The sequence below is a fragment of the Lagenorhynchus albirostris genome, chromosome 15 (assembly GCF_949774975.1).
Source record: "Lagenorhynchus albirostris chromosome 15, mLagAlb1.1, whole genome shotgun sequence".
Classification (NCBI taxonomy): Eukaryota; Metazoa; Chordata; class Mammalia; order Artiodactyla; family Delphinidae; genus Lagenorhynchus; species Lagenorhynchus albirostris.
Window position 1 is genome coordinate 73,498,919 of NC_083109.1, and position 18,345 is coordinate 73,517,263.

General features: G+C 41.5%; 1 protein-coding gene across 3 annotated transcripts in view; it reads left to right on the forward strand.

Annotated features, from left to right (window-relative positions):
* The first annotated feature begins 2,328 nt into the window (after window positions 1–2,328).
* The window catches only part of TMEM248 (transmembrane protein 248), a 32,314-nt gene continuing 16,297 nt past the window's right edge, over window positions 2,329–18,345 (forward strand). The window contains exon 1 of one of the 3 annotated variants that reach the window (XM_060122687.1): window positions 2,329–2,343. The gene's annotated coding sequence lies outside the window, so the exon portion shown is untranslated. Of the gene's footprint in view, window positions 2,344–2,499; window positions 2,617–2,881; window positions 3,385–18,345 lie in introns of those variants that run through there. The other 2 variants (XM_060122684.1, XM_060122685.1) reach the window with 2 other exon arrangements.

Below are 18,345 nucleotides of genomic sequence, written 5' to 3' on the forward strand. Positions count from 1 at the left end.
AAAAAAATATTTTTTAATTTTTAATTTATTTTATTGAAGTATAGTTGATTTACAGTGTTGTGTTAATTTCTACTATACAGCAAAGCGATTCAGTAATACATACATATATATATATACATTCTTTTTCATATTCTTTTCCATTATGGTTTATCACAGGATATTGAATATAGTTCCTCGGGCTATATAGTAGGACCTTGTAGTTTATCTGTTTTATATATAATAGCTTGCACAGAATTTCCTTATTTTTTTAAGGCTGAGTAGCATTCCATCGTTTGTATACACATTTTCTTTATTCATTCATTTGTCGGTGGACATTTAGGTTGTTTCCACATCTCAGCGATTGTGAATAGTACTGCAGTGAACACGGCAGTGCAGATATCTCTTCAGTATCCTGATTCTAATTTTTTAATATGTATACCCAGAAGTGCTGGATTACATGGTGGGTCTCTTTTTAATTCTTTGGAACCACCATACTGTTTTTCATAGCAGCCACCCCGTTTTACACCCGCAGAGTTCCCACTTCAAAGCACCGTTTTATACCAACTCTCCCCAGAGAACTGAGAAGGGAGAGGATGGTAGGCATTGGTGCTTTAGACCTTGGGCTTCAGGAAGATAATGAGATTTGAAGAGTTTTTATTAGAGAAAAGTTGAAGAGGAGAGAATTTTTTAAGTGGGACATGGCTGAAGGTTCTTAGTTATTAGGCAATTAGGATTACAGCATTTCAAGCTGTAATATTTGATTCATGTTTTAAGAGAATTTGTCACTTTCAACCATAAATTTCCAGTCGACCATGGGATGCAGCCTTGAGTTTCTCACAGCCTAAAGCAGGGGTCAGAAAATATGGCCGGCAGCCAAATCTGGCCCACCACCTGCTTTTGTAAATAAAGTTTTATTAGAACACAGCCACTCCCATTCATTCTGTTGCTTTCATGCTGCATGGCAGAGATGAACAGTTACAAGAGAGACCCCACGGCCCGTAAAGCCTAGTGTATATATATATATATATATATAGAGAGAGAGAGAGAGAGAGAGAGAGAGAGAGAGAGAGAGAGAGAGAGAGAGAGACTGTGGCCTCTCCCATTGTGGAGCACAGGCTCCAGATGCGCAGGCTCAGCGGCCATGGCTCATGGGCCTAGCCGCTCTGCGGCATGTGGGATCTTCCCGGACCGGGGCACGAACCCGTGTCCCCTGCATCGGCAGGTGGACTCTCAACGACTGCGCCACCAGGGAAGCCCCTGTTTTATATATAGTAGTGTGTATATGTCGATCCCAATCTCCCAATTTATCCCTCCTCCCCGTTTTTTGTTTTTCTTAGCTATCTAGTAGATACAAAATTAAAATTTTAACTTACACATAAAATATAAACAGTAACTTAAATTCATTAAATAGCTGTGTACCCATGAGACTTTTTAAGATAGGGAACATTTCCCTTACCTTTGAAGTGCCCTGTGTGCCCCTCCCCAATTCCATCATTTTAACACTTAACATGAAGTTTGTGCATCTTTTCTCATGGTGCTTGTCAGAGTTCTACCAATTATGTATGCATCTCTAAACAATATGTCCATGAGATTAGCATGTTTTGGAATTTTATATAATGGAATTATGCTGCAATGAATCCTTTTTTGATTTGCTCCCTGAGGTTGCGCCCCCTTGTGTGTCAGCTGTTTTCAGTTATTTTCACAGCTCTTTTGTATTTGATTATTTATGAATATACCTAAGTCTAGGTTTACATTTGACTGTATGGGCGTTTTTTTTTCCCCTCAGTTCTTCGTGTGTACAAATAGTGACGCTATCAACATTATTTGGTTTACTTGTGCATATACGCAAGTGTTTCTCCAGGGTCACACATATTCTCCAGAGATGATGTGTATCTTCAAGTTTACTGGACAATGCCAAATTTATTTTACAAAATTATTTTAAATCATTTTACAAAATTATTTCATAATTTTGATTGTACCAAGCGATACTTTCATCAGCAGTGATTAATACAGGAGCAGAGAAACACACAGACACACACGCACACATCTTGCACTCACACCAGACACTAAACTCGCGCACAGATTCAGAGATCCACGTATGTGCACCAGCCACGGCTTTGTACATGATACACACTGACACACACATCCACAACCGTGCACCACGCACGCACACTCTCACAACATCCCACTCACAAAGACACACAAAACGACGTCCCGCTCTCAACGCCCGCACGCACGCAGCCCACGTACTCACGCGCAAGCCCCCTCACGTGACCTAGCCAGGAGGCGTGGTCTCCGCCACCCGCGACTGAGGAGTCTTGTCCCGGCCGCGCCGCCGTCGGACGCCAGGTGTCGGGGGTTAAGGTGGCGTTGGCGGTGGTGTTTTTTTCTACCCGGAAACTACGACTGCCGGACCCGGACACCAACCCGTGTCGCGGCGGCGCGAGCCCGACTGGCTTCTGGTCTTCGCGTCGGCCCCGCGGAGCCGGACGCTGCCCCCGGCGCGGCGGGGAGGATGGTACCGAGCGGCCCCGGGCCCGCCGCGCGCCGCCGCGAGTGAGCTCCGAGCGGCCGCGGGCGTCCGGCGAGCAGCTGGCCCGGCCGGGCCCGGGGCGCGCCGCTGCCCACCGGGGCGGGGTGAGCCGGGGCGGGCGGCCCGGGGTTGGGGCTCGGCCGCGGCTGACCCGTGGCCGGGAGGGGACGAGCTGGCCGGGTTTCTTCCTCACGTCTCGGGCTCCAGCGCCTGCCCCAGCCGCCGGTGGGAGTTGGCCCGGGTCTGGCCTGCTCTGTGGCCTCGGCCTGGTCGCCCGCCACTGGTGTTTGTCCACTCGCGTCCCCGGAGCCGGAGTTCCCTGGCCGCCCTCAAGATGGTGGGGCTTCTCACGTCTGGAGCAGAGGCCTGGATAATTTGGGTTTGGCACTGGGAACGTGTTGGTAGTGTGCCGTTTTTGAGTTTGGGTTGTGTTTGCGTTACTCCTCCGTTTGCAAAGGATACATATCTCAGAAAGAAGATGGGAGGGAGAGACTTGCGTATGTGCCGACACTTGAAATAGTGGTATTTTTTGTGTCAAGCTTGCTAAGTTTCCAGAGGTGGGGTGGATTATCATCTTCACTCATATTTTAATAAACTAAATTGTGTGGCGTCAAGATAATGTAGCAGCACGTAGTTGTACTTCCCTTGATAGGCACCACCCGGAATAAATCTACGCCTGTTGTGCTGTTTTGAATTGTGCAAACACCATAACCGGTGGACAGCTGGTGAGGGGGCCTTTGTTGAAATTTCCGACGTGTGTAGTTTAATTCTCAACTAGCAGATGACAGCCTTGGCAGAGTGTTGAATGATGAGCTTCTTTGCGGTCTGCTTGAAAGCAGGAAAGCTCCTGAATTGCTACTTTCCTGTGTCAGGTGAGCCCGCTCTGGGAGGTGGCGGGAGGCAGAACTCCAGGGTTGGTGATGACTGTTGGTTTGTCCCTAAAGCCCTCGTTTTGGTCAGCTTGGAATCTGAGCATTTGTATCCCATGTGTAGATGAATGCTCCATCAGTGCTTGCTGGTGTGCGCACCTTCCTGCTCCCTCATTTCATTTCAGGATTCTCAAAGGATATGGACCTGTTGTGCAGTCATACTTCATGACTCCAAGCCTATTTACTCTCTGGGAGTAAGGAGGCAGTGGGTTGACTTACTAGTAAAGGTCCGGGAAGAATTTCTGTGACCTAAATTGAGATGGATTGGAATCATGGCTGCCACTGGCCTCTGGGTACTAAGGTCACAGATGCTGATTGAGCGCACCTGCTTTTTGGGGCCATAGCTGTAGCTGCTGCAGGGAAGTGAGACACACGTAAGTGCAAATACAGTTTCTGCCCGCAGGGAACTTAATTAGAGAAGGCAGTAGGCTGTAAGATGTGGCAGGACTTAAGTGTCATATGGAGGTACCAGCTATTAAGGATTTTCTTCTGATTAGGATCAGAAAAGGCTTCATAAAGGAAGTAACTTTTGAGGTGGACCTCGAAGGATTGGGAGGATTTGGGTCATTCAGAATTAGCTGGGAAGTGAAAAAGCTCGGGCCAGTTGGTGGAAGGGCACTTAGGAACTGGGCAGTAGATGCCTGGAAGTATTGACAGAGGCAGCTGGTTAAGGGTTAAGTGCTTTTCTAAGACAGAAAACACGTGCTACCTAATCTGGCTTCTGGTGGATTTCTGGGTTCTAGAGAATTGTTTTCATTTGGTGAGTTTGTCTTGTTCTGTTAAACAGCCAATGACACAAAGCAGTGCTTAACTTACTTTAAAGACAATGAAAAAGAGGCTGATTGTAATTCCTGTCTGGTGTTAACAATCAGGAAATTAAATTTGCTGTGTGCAATTTGTTTCAGTGCCTGTGTTTAGTGTGCAGGAGCGCAGCTCTAGTACCATCTCTGCTACTCTGGCTGCAGCCAAGTGTCAAATGGCAGGCTCTTAGCCGTCTCCTGAGGGTTTTTAATGACATCTAGTTCGCTTCACAGAGATGCTGTTTGTTTCTATTACTCAGTTGTTGAAGAACCTTTGAAGCTGTTAAAACGGGATGCCATGTAATCACCCTGGAACATTATGATTAGTCCTAGGACCACACTGGCCTCAACTCTAGCTTTTCTCTAAACGTGCTCAGGACCGTGTTAACTTTTCCATGCTTCTTTTTGACTCTTCTTCCCTCTCTACCCACTGCTCTGTCTCCTCCTTGTTATAGACAAATGTCTGAGAAAGGGTGGTCCTAATAGGCATGGCAGATCTATGGGATGTTTTTGTCAAATAATATTGCCATGTAAGAGGGCTTTAGAATTAAAATTTTTTTTCACCACGACATTCCAATTAAAATGAAAAAAGAAATGGAGGAAAGATGGGGTTTTTAGCAAATGGAATTTCCGTGGAGTTCTTCTGATAAACATAGAAATCCTTAAATTATCTTTTCCATACAGAAAATAAATTTGACCAGAGGTCTACAGCTCGTTCTGTGTATAATTATATACCTAAGTGTAGTCCTGGGGACTATAGAACAATGTTTGGTGATGATAGTTTGCAAAGCGCTGTCATTTGTCATTTGGACTTTTGTGCTGTTTGTTTAAAAATGCTGTTTTCAGAACATCTCCCAGTCTTTACACTGAGTTTGGATGTTATAGTTTCATATTGAGCTTTTAGTGTTCGTTTAATCTTGTCATCACTCATGATTTGTTTTCTTAAGTATCTGTTAATTAAACCCCAGATCATTACATCTTAATATGGGGATACTTTTAATTTGGTTTTTAAGTAGGTCAGCAATTTAAAAAAAATTAACAAAAAAGAGATAAATTTCTTTCAATTTCGGGACTAAGATGAACTTATTTGTTAAAAGGAGAGAGGGAGCATGTTGGAAGTTCCCGCGATTTTATATCATGATTTTGAAAATGGAGCGATGTATTAATTAGTTGTAAGTGAGTAGAAATACAGCCAAAGTCTGAATTTTGGAAATAAGTCCAAATTTCATGGAAATGAGTCCGTGAAATTATTATCTGCCCATGTTGTTCCTTTTCCTCTCGTCTTTGAGTACCGATGTTGCCTAAAATGCACGTTTAGCAACTAAAACTTTATGCTTTCTGTCATAATTTCTCTTCTGATCATTTAAACTTGTTGAGTGAAACAAGTTTTTGAAAGTCTCTCTGCACTGTGAGTTGTATTCGATTAACAAACAAGAAACCATTGGCAGGAGATTCCACTTGTCTTTGCTTTATACCCTGATGAGGGTGCTGAGGTGGGAGTTGCCTTACTGAAGAGATGGGAAATAAGGTAACCTCAGAAAAATCCATTTTAGTTGTGCTTCTATTGAAGTCGGTGACTAAAATACACTGTCCATGGCATGTGAATCTTTTTTTCCTGTCTGGCATTGGACTTGAAACCTACTTATTGTGATTGATGGCCCAGCTTGGGGTCAGATGAATTAAGTCAGAGTCTTAATTACTTACTGCCACTTTTTTGTAGTATAACCTTGTATAAATTACTTAACCTCTTTTGACTCAGTTTCCTCTTCGGTAAAATGAGGATAGTAATATCTACTTAGTGTTGTGAGGATTAGAACATATGACGTATGTAAAGCACTTGGCATGGGGCCTGGCCCACAGCACATTTTAAATGGTGGCTATTAAAAATGATACTCTTTTCTTAGCCCCTAATGAGAGAGGTTTCTGCTTACATCACTATTGATATTTTAATTACAAAATTGTATGGATGCTTTTCAGTGTTTATCTCATTTGATGGGGTCGACTCTTTATTTAGACTAATAACGTTTACTGGGAGGCAGTAGAGCACTTAGTGGTTAATGCACGGGCTCTGGAGGCCAACTGCATTTGAATCCAGGTTCGCTTAGGACCTTGGGCAGCTTAGGTAACTTCCTTATGCCTGAATTTGCTCATCTCTAAAATGCAGATGTTGTGAGGACCATATGAAACATGTGCCGAACTCTTAGAACAGCGTGCCTCGTTCACAAAAGTGGGCGGTAATGTAAGACATTACTGGTAAGCACCTTCCCGGTGCCAGGCCCTGCCCGAGGTAGGAGGGTGCAGAAACGGTGTCACGGAGATGAGAGGGCATGGGAGCAGGACACATTTGGGGTTCAGTTTGGCTGAAGGAGGCCGTGGGCTGGAGCAAGAGCTGCTGTTGAGAGACACTGCAGCGATGGGCGTGACAGGGCTGGTGATGGGTAACTGTTCAGTTGTAGGAGAGAGAGTCCAGAATGGGTGCCAGGGGTCCCTGGGTGGAAAGCTCTGTTTTTCTTTATAAGGAGGAGCTGATTTGGGGATATTGGATGAGTTTTGGCCTTGATGGTTCAGGAGCCTGTGGGTCATCTGCGTGGAGTGTTGGGTAGGTAGATGTTTCCATCTGGAGTGAGGGGGTAGGTGAAATTGACAGGAAGCTGAGAATGAGTGTGTCCACCTTGAGCAGAGGCCCAGCCGGAGCCCACGGGGAGCCCCAACTTTTGAAGAATAGTGAGAAGGAAATGTGGCCAGACAAGTGAGAGGGTGGCCAGGAGAGTGAGGTCCCGGAAGCCAGAAGTGGTGTGGCCCTCGGTGTGACCCATACTTTGGCTTTAGCATTGAGACCTTAGTGGAGACTTGAAGTTCTCTTTCGACTTTGTTGCTCCGCGTTTGCCTCTTTGAGGGTCTTTTCCATCTACATTCGCTGTGTGGTGGGGGAGGGAGGGTGGTTTCTCCTCAGTGCTGGATAGTTGGGTGTTGAGATCGCCCAGGGTCTCTCTGATACCAGCCCGTGTCCTCCTCTCTGCTGAGTCTTGGATAATCCGGCATCGCATCCATTAACGTTCTTTATTAGGCTTAGAGTTTACAGTCCCCAGCCTTAAAGCCCTTTGAATATCTCAAACATCACAGGACATTTGAGAAATGCTACTTTAATTTTTACATTCAAAATGGGCCTCTCCCACATCAAGGTGAGTTCCTGCTATTCTCTCTTAGCACAAGACCAGTGTATTTCCTGCAGTGGGTATTAGAGCAAGCTTGCCTCTCTCATCCTCCCCTCTCGGTCCCCCTGTGGTGTTCTTCTACCACTTCTCTGACTCCTAGTCTCTTCAGAACTTTGAAAAGGGCATGACTTTATAGGAGAGCTTTAAGGAATTTCTCATTTAGCCTAAGGTGGAAAATCCAGGTTAATAAGATGAATGGTGGTTTTGTTGTTCATGTGAAGTGAACTTTTTCATCTGGGTCACAAGTAGTGGTTTAGTGTATCTTAAAATAAGTTAGGAACTATTTAGGAAATATCATCTGGGAATGTGGAATCCCCATCCTGTCCAGAGATTCTAGTTTTAAACTTAGACAGGTCACCATGTGGTACACTTTAAAGTTTGTGGGCTCTGGAGAGAGGGAGAGAGACACACAAAGGACTCATGTATCTGGCATAATGAATGTTAATTTACTTCCTTTCTAATAAAATATTATAATCAAGTTGCAAAATTATACATTTCTGCCTTCACTGGTCCCTTGGGAGGCCTTCCTCTTTTACTGGCTTCTTTTCTGCTTACAGATATGTTTGTTTCCTCACTTCTCGTGATCCCACTGTCCCTCCTGCCTCCCATTTGAACCAGTGATGTTCTGCTGTTGCCTCTGTTTCCCCTTCCCTGTTATCATCTCCTTACTGTCTGACTTCCGCCCCCTGCCAGAGTGAGGTTTCGGAGGCCACCGGTGATCTTGCCAGGTGGAGAACTGTGATTAGGCAAGCACAGGTTGACCTGAGTACTTTTCGTAGCACAGAGGGGCCTAGAGACCCTTTCTTTGTACTCCTCACACTTGGTCACTTCCCAGCAATATTTGGCTGATACCTCTTCCTTCTTGAAACTCTTCTCCGCTGCCTTGCAGGACCCCTCCCCGTCCTGGGCACCCTTTTGGCTCGTGGTTACCCCCACACCCCATGCCCTCGCAACCTGTGCCCTAATGGGGGCGCCTACGCTTGTCTGGAGAAGCTGTGTGCACCTCCTGCCCCGGGAGCATGCAGCGCTGGGTTATCTGGAGGAGTCTAGTCAGTGTTCTTTCTCATTTTATTTTTGGTTTCTCACAGATCCAAGTACAAATCACTGCAAGTTAAGCTTTGCCTTTCTTTAGCACCAGGACGTATTAAAGGACTGTCCTGTTTTGTTTTGTTTTTTTTCTAGGTGGGTTTAAGAAATCACTCTTTTTTTTTCCCCTGTATATTATCTTTATTAATGAAGAAAATGAATGGAATTAAGATTTAATGAAGTTTTATTTGGGCCACAAGGCCAGCAGGATCAATGGAAGATTATTTATAAATTTTATTGTTAGAAATTACTGCAGAGGAAATACATATTCATGATGGAAACGTTAAAAAAAGAAAAGACATATGTAATCTCACCAGCTAGAGATAACCATCCCTGTTTACATTTGAGGGTACGTTATGTATTTTTTTCCCATGTGAGTGCTTGTGTAGCTCTCATACATTAAAAACCTGAAATAGCCTCATTTTGTATATTTTAGGTCCTGTGTTTTTTAACAGCTAAATAGTTTTCCTACTGGTGATATATTATACTTGAACCATTTCCCTACTATTGTTGGATATCTAGTTTTCCAGTTTTTACTATTTTATACACTCCTGAGATAACTATCTTAGTTAAGTCTTTGTTTTCAGCAGTGGGTGTCTTCTCAGGTGAACTTTTTAGAGGCAGAATCACAGAAGTAAGAGTGCGCTAAGTGTTAGTGCTCTTGGTATGTATGGCCAGGTTGGTCTCTAGAAAGTTTGTAATAGCCTCCCCTCCCCTTTTTAGGATCTCCTAACTTGTGGGTTGCTTGAATTAACTCTAGGATAATCTTAGTACTGCCTTTTGCTTACTTGAATTGCAACCTGATGTTTAATGTTGTCATTGAACTAGTCTCGGAGCTCTAGGTACTGAGCCGATGGACTTCAGTCGTGTGCTCTCACACACGTGTGAAATTGGCTTTTGGCCGTGTTCTGTGTACCTTAAATCCCTAGACTTTCCAGAGAGGCAGCTTCACAGCCCTGGTCGTTTCTTATCTTTATCCTGGTGAAAGTTTCCAATTGGAGTTGGGATGAATGAATATAGGGGATGGAGGTCGGATAGTGTGATTTCTCTCCATCCACTTTTCTTCTCCCCATAGAGCTTGACTTATTTTTTAATTAAAAGTGACATTTACTGTTGAGAAGATTACAGAAATTTTCTTGTAATTCTTTGCAGGGGAAATAACATTTGTTTAGCCCTTGTTAATTTCATATTTGAAAACACTTGTAAATGGTGGAAAGGAATTTTAAGTTTATGAAATATTTGGACTTTTAATAGTTTTACTAAAAAAACAAAAATGCTTTTACTTTTTGAGTAAATACAATTGGCCACCTCTAGAACTTTCTCTAATTAAATTGGCTTATGTTGACATTGCTTGCTAATTTGGTATTTATGTTGAGATATATATATGTATATATATGTTTAAATTCTAGTGTGACATGGTTTTAACGACCATTAGTTTTATCTAGAAGGGAATTTAATTCATATTTTTTTGCTTTTCTAAATGTTTCATAATTGTAGTTCCACTTGGTGAATAGTTCCTATTTATTTTATATATGATTCAGATTTTGTTGTCTTTCTTAATAAATGGAACTGTAATTTACTGTTGATGTTTTTGTTTCTGAAGCCTATTAATCTTTATTTTATTTTTTAATTGAAGTATAGTCGATATACAATATTAGTTTCAGGTGTACAACATAGTGATTCAGTACTTTATAGATTATACTCCATTTAAAGTTCTTATAAAATATTGGCTGTATCCCCTGTGCTGTACGTTACATCTTTGTAGCTTGTTTATACATAGTGGTTTGTACCTCTTAACCCCCTACTGCTATCTTGCCCCGCCCCCCCCTTCCCTCTCCCCACTGGTAACCACTAGTTTGTTCACTATATCTGTGAGTCTGTTTCTGTTTTGTTATATTTGTTTGCTTCATTTTTCAGGTTCCACATATAAGTGATAACATACAGTATTTGTCTTTCTCTGTCTGTTTCACTAAGCATAATACCTTCCAGGTCCATCCATGTTGTTGCAAGTGGCAAGATTCATTCTTTTTTTTATGGCTGAGTAATATTCCATTATATATATGGAATATCTTCTTTATTCGTTCATCTGTTGATAGAAATTTAGGACACATGTTGCTTCCATGTCCTGGCTATTGTAAATAGTGCTAATATGAACATTGGGTTGCATGTATTTTTTTGAATTATTGTTTTCATTTTCTTCAGATATATACCAGAAGTGGAATTGCTAGATCATATTGGTAGTTCTATTTTGTTTTTTGAGGAACTTCCATACTGTTTTCCATAGTGACTACACCAATTTACACATTCCCACCAACAGTGTACTAGGGTTCAGTTTTTTCCACATCCTTGTCAGCATTTTTTTTTATTCTTATTTATTTATTTGGCTACATCGGGTCTTAGTTGTGGCACGTGGGATCTTTCACTGTGGCGTGTTGGCTCTTTGCTGTGGTGCATGGGCTTCTCTCTAGTTGTGGCGCACAGGCTCCAGAGCGCGTGAGCTCAGTAGTTGTGGCATGCAGGCTCTCTGGTCGTGGCGTGCCGGCTCTAGAGTGCACGGGCTTGGTTGCCCCGCGACATGTGGGATCTTCCCCGTCTAGGGATCAGACCCGCATCCCCTACATTGGAAGGCGGATTCTTAACCACTGGACTACCAGGGAAGTTCCCATCCTTGCCAGCATTTGTTATTTGAATCCTATTTAATGAATAGAGAGTTCTGTTGCTCAACATCCTTGCCAGTATTTGGTATTGTCAGTGTGCTGGGTTTTGGCCTTTCTAATAAGTGTGTCATGGTATCTTGTTTTAATTTGCATTTCCCGATGACATATGATTTGGGAGCATCTTTTCATATGCTTATTTGCCATCTGAAAATCTTCTTTGTTTAAGTGTCTGTTAAAGCTCTTTGGCTACTTTTTAAAATGTGTTACTTATTTTCTTATTGTTGAGTTTTAATAGTTCTTTGTATGTTTTGGAGAACAGTCCTTTATCAGATGTCTTTTGCAAATATTTGCTCCCAGTCTGTGCTTATTTTCTCATTCTCTTAACCGTGTCTTTTGTAGAGCAGAAATTCTTAATTTTAATGAAGTCCAGCTTACCACTTCTTTCATGGATGGTGCCTTTGGTGACCTCATCTAAAAAGTCATCACCGAACTCAAGGTTTTCTCCAATATTACCTTCTAGGAGTTTTATAGTTTTGCATTTTACAGTCAGGTCTGTGATCCATTTTGAGTTCTTTTTTGTTGAGAGTGTAAGGTCTGTGTCTAGATTTATTTTTTTGCATGTGGATGTCCAGTTGTTCCAGCACCATTTGTTGAAAGACTTGTCTTTTGCTTCTTTGTCGAAGATCACCTGACTATATTTATGTTGGTCTATTTCTGGGCTCTCTATTCTGTTTCTTTGATGTATATGTCTGTTCTTTTGCCAGTCAAAACCACACTGTCTTGATTATTGTAGCTTTATAGTAAGTCTTGATGTCAAATACAGTCATTCCTCCCACTTCGTTCTTCTCCTTCAGTATTGACTATTCTGGTTCTTTTATCTCTCCGTATAAACTTAAGAAGTAGTTTGTTGATATCCACAAAATAACGTGCTGGGATTTTGATTGGGATTGTGTTGAACTTGTAGGGCAAGTTGGGAGGAACTAACATCTTGACATGTTGGATTGTTGTATCCATGAACATGAAGTATTTCTCCTTTTATTTAGTTCTTTGATTTTGTTCATGAGAGTTTTGTAGTTTTCCTCATATAGATCTTCTACACATTTGTTAGATTTATACTTAAGTATTTTATGGGGGAAGTGCTAATATAAATGATACTGTGGTTTTTTTTTTTGTTTTTTTTTTTTTTTTTTGCGGTACGCGGGCCTCTCACTGTTGTGGCCTCTCCCGTTGCGGAGCACAGGCTCCGGACGCGCAGGCTCAGCAGCCATGGCTCACGGGCACAGCTGCTCCGCAGCATGTGGGATCTTCCCGGACCGGGGCACGAACCCGTGTCCCCTGCATCGGCAGGCGGACTCTCAACCACTGCGCCACCAGGGAAGCCCGATACTGTGTTTTTAGTTTCAAATTCAACTTGTTCCTTGCTAGTATATAGGAAAGCAGTTGGCTTTTGTATATTAGCCTTGTATCCTGCAATCCTTGCTGAAATCACTTTCTAGATTATTTTTTAGTTTAAGTCTGGATTCATTGATGCATTCATTTAATGAACTTGCATTTTTAAATCACCTATTTTGTGTCTAGATATTGATAATATAGAGACGATAAGATATACCTGCCCTTGAGAGGCTTACAGCTTGGTTGGGAAGATAGATGTATACACAGGCAGCTGCAGTAAGGTGTTTCATTCTGTGTGAGAAATGTTTGGAGTATAGTGGGGGCATAAAAGTGAAAGTGGTCACTTCTCCCTGAGGGGCTGGTGGGGGAGGGAAAAGTTTCATAGAGTAGGTAACCCTTCAGCTGAGCCTTGAAAGAGGGGAGTTGAAGTAGTAAGATGTGGTTCGTGATGGTCAGGAGGACCAGTGGACTCAAAGGCCTGAAGCTGTAATATTGTCTAATATGTTCTGGGAATTGCAAGCAGTTAGTCAAACCATTGAGAAGTAGACAAGACCTAGTTTCTGGTGGACTGCCATTGCAAGGAGCTTGGACTTTATCCCTAGGTCATTTGGAGCTCTGAGCTAATTAAGCAGTAACGTGATTAGATTTGCATTTGGAAAAATCACTCTTGACAGCATGTGAAGATGGATTATTTGACTGATAGCAGGAAGATCCAATTGAGACTCTTAGCAATAGTTGCACAAGAAGATGATGAGGGCCTGAACTAAGGGGAGTAGCAGAGGAGTGTGGAAGGGAAGAGTCAGAAGTAAGCGATGTTAAAGAAATAGAATCTTGGACTACCCTGGTGGCGCAGTGGTTAAGAATCCGCCTGCCAATGCAGGGGACACGGGTTCGAGCCCTGGTCTGGGAAGATCCCATATGCCATAGAGCAACTAAACCCGTGTGCCACAACTACTGAGCCTGTGCTCTAGAGCCTGCGAGCCACATCTACTGAAGTCCATGCACCTAGATCCCGTGCTCCACAACAAGAGAAGCCACGGCAATGAGAAGCCCACACACCACAACAAGGAGTAGCCCCTGCTCGCTGCAGCTAGAGAAAGCCCACGCACAGCAACAAAGACCCAATGCAGACAAAAATAAAAAATATAAATAAATAAATTTATTAAAAAAAATAGAATCTTTAGCACTTAGTAGTTACTTGGATATGGGGCAGAAGTAGTCTAGGATGTTTTCCAAAGTTCTAGATTGAGATGGGGAATACAGGAGGGGAAGAGTCAGATTAGGCAGGAATGCAGATTAGTTCAGTTTTGGACATGTTGTAGAATATATAAGGATGTTCAGTGGGCACTTGGATATAGAGGTCGTAGGCCTGTAGAGACATGTAGAGGACTGATACAGTGATCAGTCTCTGTCATCTTTACAAGAAGATAGGGCAAAGTGGGTAGATGCGAGATGCATTTTGGAAAGAAAATCAAGATTTGCTGATGGATTAGATTGATACTAATGGTGAGGGAAAGTAATGCAGCTAAAGAAGGAGTATGTTGAGGGGAGTTTGTATTTTGAAATGCTTCTATTAAAAAAGAACAAAAAAATCCGAGATAAGATTCCAACTGAAGAGGTTAGAAAAACCAAACTGAGTTAACCCAAAGAAGGCAGATGGAGAAAAATAATTTTTTTAAATGTAGAAATTACTGAAAAAGAAAAAAAAAGAAATTATCTGGATATACTCTATAAAACCAAATACTGGCTTTTTGAAAACACAAATACAGTACAGCTCTGGTAAAACTGATTACAAGGAGAGAGGAGAAAACAAACACAAAAACATCTGTAATGAAAAAGAACATGACTACAAGTAAAAATTGAACAAATAACAAGATAATACTGTGCCAGAAATCTTTAAAAAATACATAAATTGGGCAATTTCCTAGAATAATACATCTTATCAAAATTGACTTACTAGAAATAGAAAACATAGACTTATTTTTAAAACATGAATAAATAGTTAAGACAGCCCACCAAAATACAAAACTAGAGAAAAACTTGGAGTCCAGATGGTTTTTTGGTCAAGGTCTATCAAGCTTCCCAGAAACAGAAGCAAATATCTTACACACATTGTTCTAGAAAAAAGATGAGTGGACATATTCAGTTAATCTTATGGTACTAGAATGACTTAGTCATACTAGTCAAGGAGTATAACAGTCAAAGAGAGAATGATAATGGCTTATAATTTTTTTTAATCTCACTTGTGAATAGGTGTGGAAATTCAGAATAAAATTTAGCAAACAGAAGTCAGCAATGTAGTTTTAAAAGATCATGATTAAGTTTATCCAAAGAATGCAAATGTGAGTCATCATGAAAAAAATGAATTAACATAGTTCCTTTTAACAAATTAAACGAGAAAAATTGATTGTTCAGAGGTTGCAGATAAAGCATTCATTAAAGTGTAACATTTATAATGAAATTATCTTTGCAAACTTGAAGTAGAGGGTACTTTAACCTGGTGAGGAATTTCAGAAACCTTTAACCTATGCCATATTTAATAGTGAAGCATTAGAAGCATTTGCTTTAAAGCCAGGAATGAGGCAAGGATTCCTATTGTTGCCACTTCTAGTCATCAGTTCACTGAAGGTTCTAGTCAAAGTAGTAAGAAAAAGAAAAAACAATGAAATGTGTTGGAAAGAAACACTGTTATTGCTTGCAATATTTTATTTTTTAATTTTTATTAGAGTACAGTTGATTTACAATGTTGCATTAGTTTCTGCTATACTACAGTGGGTTTTTTTTAATCTTTATTGGAGTATAATTGCTTCATAATACTGTGTTAGTTTCTGTTGTATACCACGGTGAATCAGCCATATGCATACACATGTCCCCATATCCCCTCCCTCTTGAGCCTCCCTCCCATCCTCCCTATCCCACCCCTCTAGGTCATCGCAAAGCACTGAGCTGATCTCGCTGTGCTATGCCACTGCTTCCCACTAGCTAACTGTTTTACATTTGATAGTGTATATATGTCGATGCTACTCTCACTTCACCCCAGCTTCCCCCTCCCACCCCATGTCCTCAAGTCCATTCTCTAAGTCTACGTCTTTATTCCTGCCCTGCAGCTGGGTTCATCAGTACCTTTTTTTTTTTTTTAGATTCCATATATATGCGTTAGCATATGGTATTTGTTTTTCTGACTCACTTCATTCTGTATGACAGACTGCAGGTCCATCCACCTCACTACAAATAACTCATTTCTCTTTATGGCTGAATAGTATTCCATTGTATATATGTGCCACATCTTCTTTATTCATTCATCTGTTGATAGACATTTAGGTTGGTTCCACGTCCTGGCTATTGTAAATAGTGCTGCAGTGGAACATTGTGGTACATGACTCTTTTTGAATTATGGTTTTCTCAGGGTATATGCCCAGTAGTGGGATTGCTGGGTCATATGGTAGTTCTGTTTTTAGTTTTTTAAGGAACCTCCATACTGTTCTCCATAGTGGCTGTATCAATTTACATTCCCACCAACAGTGCAAGAGGGTTCCCTTTTCACCACACCCTCTCCAGCATTTATTGTTTCTAGATTTTTTGATAATAACCATTCTGACTGGTGTGAGGTGATACCTCATTGTAGTTTTGATTCGCATTTCTCTAATAATTAGTGATGTTGAGTATCTTTTCATGTGCCTCTTGGCTATCTGTATGTCTTCCTTGGTGAAATTTAGACATTAAGGTCTTCGGCCCATTTTTTAACTGGATTGTTTGTTTTTTTGATATTGAGCTCCATGAGCTGTTTGTATATTTTGGAGATTAATCCTTTGTTGTTTCATTTGCAGATATTTTATCCCATTCTGAGGGTTCTCATTTTGTCTTGTTTATGGTTTCCTTTGCTGTGCAAAAGCTTTTAAGTCCCATTTGTTTATTTTTGTTTTTATTTCCATTACTCTAGGAGGTGGGTCAGAAAAGATCTTGCCGTGGTTTAGGTCAAAGAGTGTTTTTCCTATGTTTTCCTGTAAGAGTTATTGAAGAGGCTGTCTTTTCTCCATTGTATGTTCTTGCCTCCTTTGTCGTAAATTAGGTGACCGTATGTGTGTGGGTTTATCTCTGGGCTTTCTATCCTGTACCATTGATCTATATTTCTGTTTTTGTGCCAGTACCATACTGTCTTGATTACTGTAGGTTTGTGGTATAGTTTGAAGTTGGGGAGGCTGATTCCTCCAACTCCGTTTTTCTTTCTCAAGATTGCTTTGGCTATTTGGACTCTTTTGTGTTTCCATACTAATTGTAAAATTTTTTGTTCTAATTCTGTGAAGAATGCCCTTGGTAGTGTTTTTTTGTTTGTTTGTTCGTTTTTTTGTGGTACGTGGGCCTCTCATTGTTGTGGCCTCTCCCGTTGCAGAGCGCAGGCTCTGGACGCACAGGCTCAGCGGCCATGGCTCACGGGCCCAGCCGCTCCGCGGCACATGGGATCTTCCCAGATCGGGGCACGAACCCGTGTCCCCTGCATCGGCAGGCGGACTCTCAACCACTGAGCCACCAGGGAAGCCCCCCTTGGTAGTTTGATAGGGATTGCCTTGAATCTGTAGATTGCTTTGGGTAGTATAGTCACTTTCACAATATTGATTCTTCCAGTCCAAGAACATGGTATAATCTCTCCATCTGTTTATGTTGTCTTTGATTTCTCTCATCAGTGTTTATAGTTTTCTGAATAAAGTCTTTTGCCTCCTTAGGCAGGTTTATTCCTAGGTATTGTTTTTGTTGTAATGGTAAATGGGATTGTTTCCTTAATTTCTCTTTCTGATTTTTTTGTTGTTGGTGTATAGGAATGCCAAAGATTTCTGTGCATTAATTTTGTATCCTGCAACCTTACCGAATTCATTGATTAGTTCTAGTAGTTTTCTGGTGACATTTTTAGGATCTTCTTTGTATAGTATCATGTCATCCACAAACAGTGACAGTTTTACTTCTTCTTTTCCAATTTGGATTCCTCTTATTTCTTTTTCTTCTCTGATTGCCATGGCCAGGACTTCCAAAACTATGTTGAATAATAGTGGCGAGAGTGGACATCCTTGTCTTATTCCTGATCTTAGTGGAAATGCTTTCAGTTTTCATTGAGTATGATGCTTGCTGTGGGTTTGTCATATATGGCCTTTATTATGTTGAGGTAGGTTCCCTCTATGCCAATTTTCTGGAGAGTTTTTATAATAAATGGGTGTTCAATTTTGTCAGAAGTTTTTTCTGTATCTATTGAGATGATCATATGGTTTTTTATTCCTTAATTTGTTAATGTGGTGTATCACATTGATTGATTTGAGTATATTAAAGAATCCTTGAATACCTGGGATAAATCCCACTTGATCATGGTATATGATCCTTTTAATGTGTTATTGGATTCTGTTTTCTAGTATTTTGTTCAGGATTTTTGCATCTTTGTTCATCAGTGATACTGGTCTATAATTTTCTTTCTTTTAATTAATTTATTTTTGGCTTCATTGGGTCTTCATTGCTGCACGTGGGCTTTCTCTCGTTGTGGCGAGTGGGGGCTACTCTTCATTGCAGTGCACAGGCTTCTCATTGTGGTGGCTTCTCTTGTTGCGGAGCACAGGCTCTAGGAGCATAGGCTTCAGTAGTTGCAGCACGGGGGCTCAGTAGTTGTGGTGCACGGGCTTAGTTGCTCCACGGCATGTGAGATCTTTCCAGACCAGGGCTCGAACCCGTATCCCCTGTATTGGCAGGCAGATTCTAAACCACTGTGCCACCAGG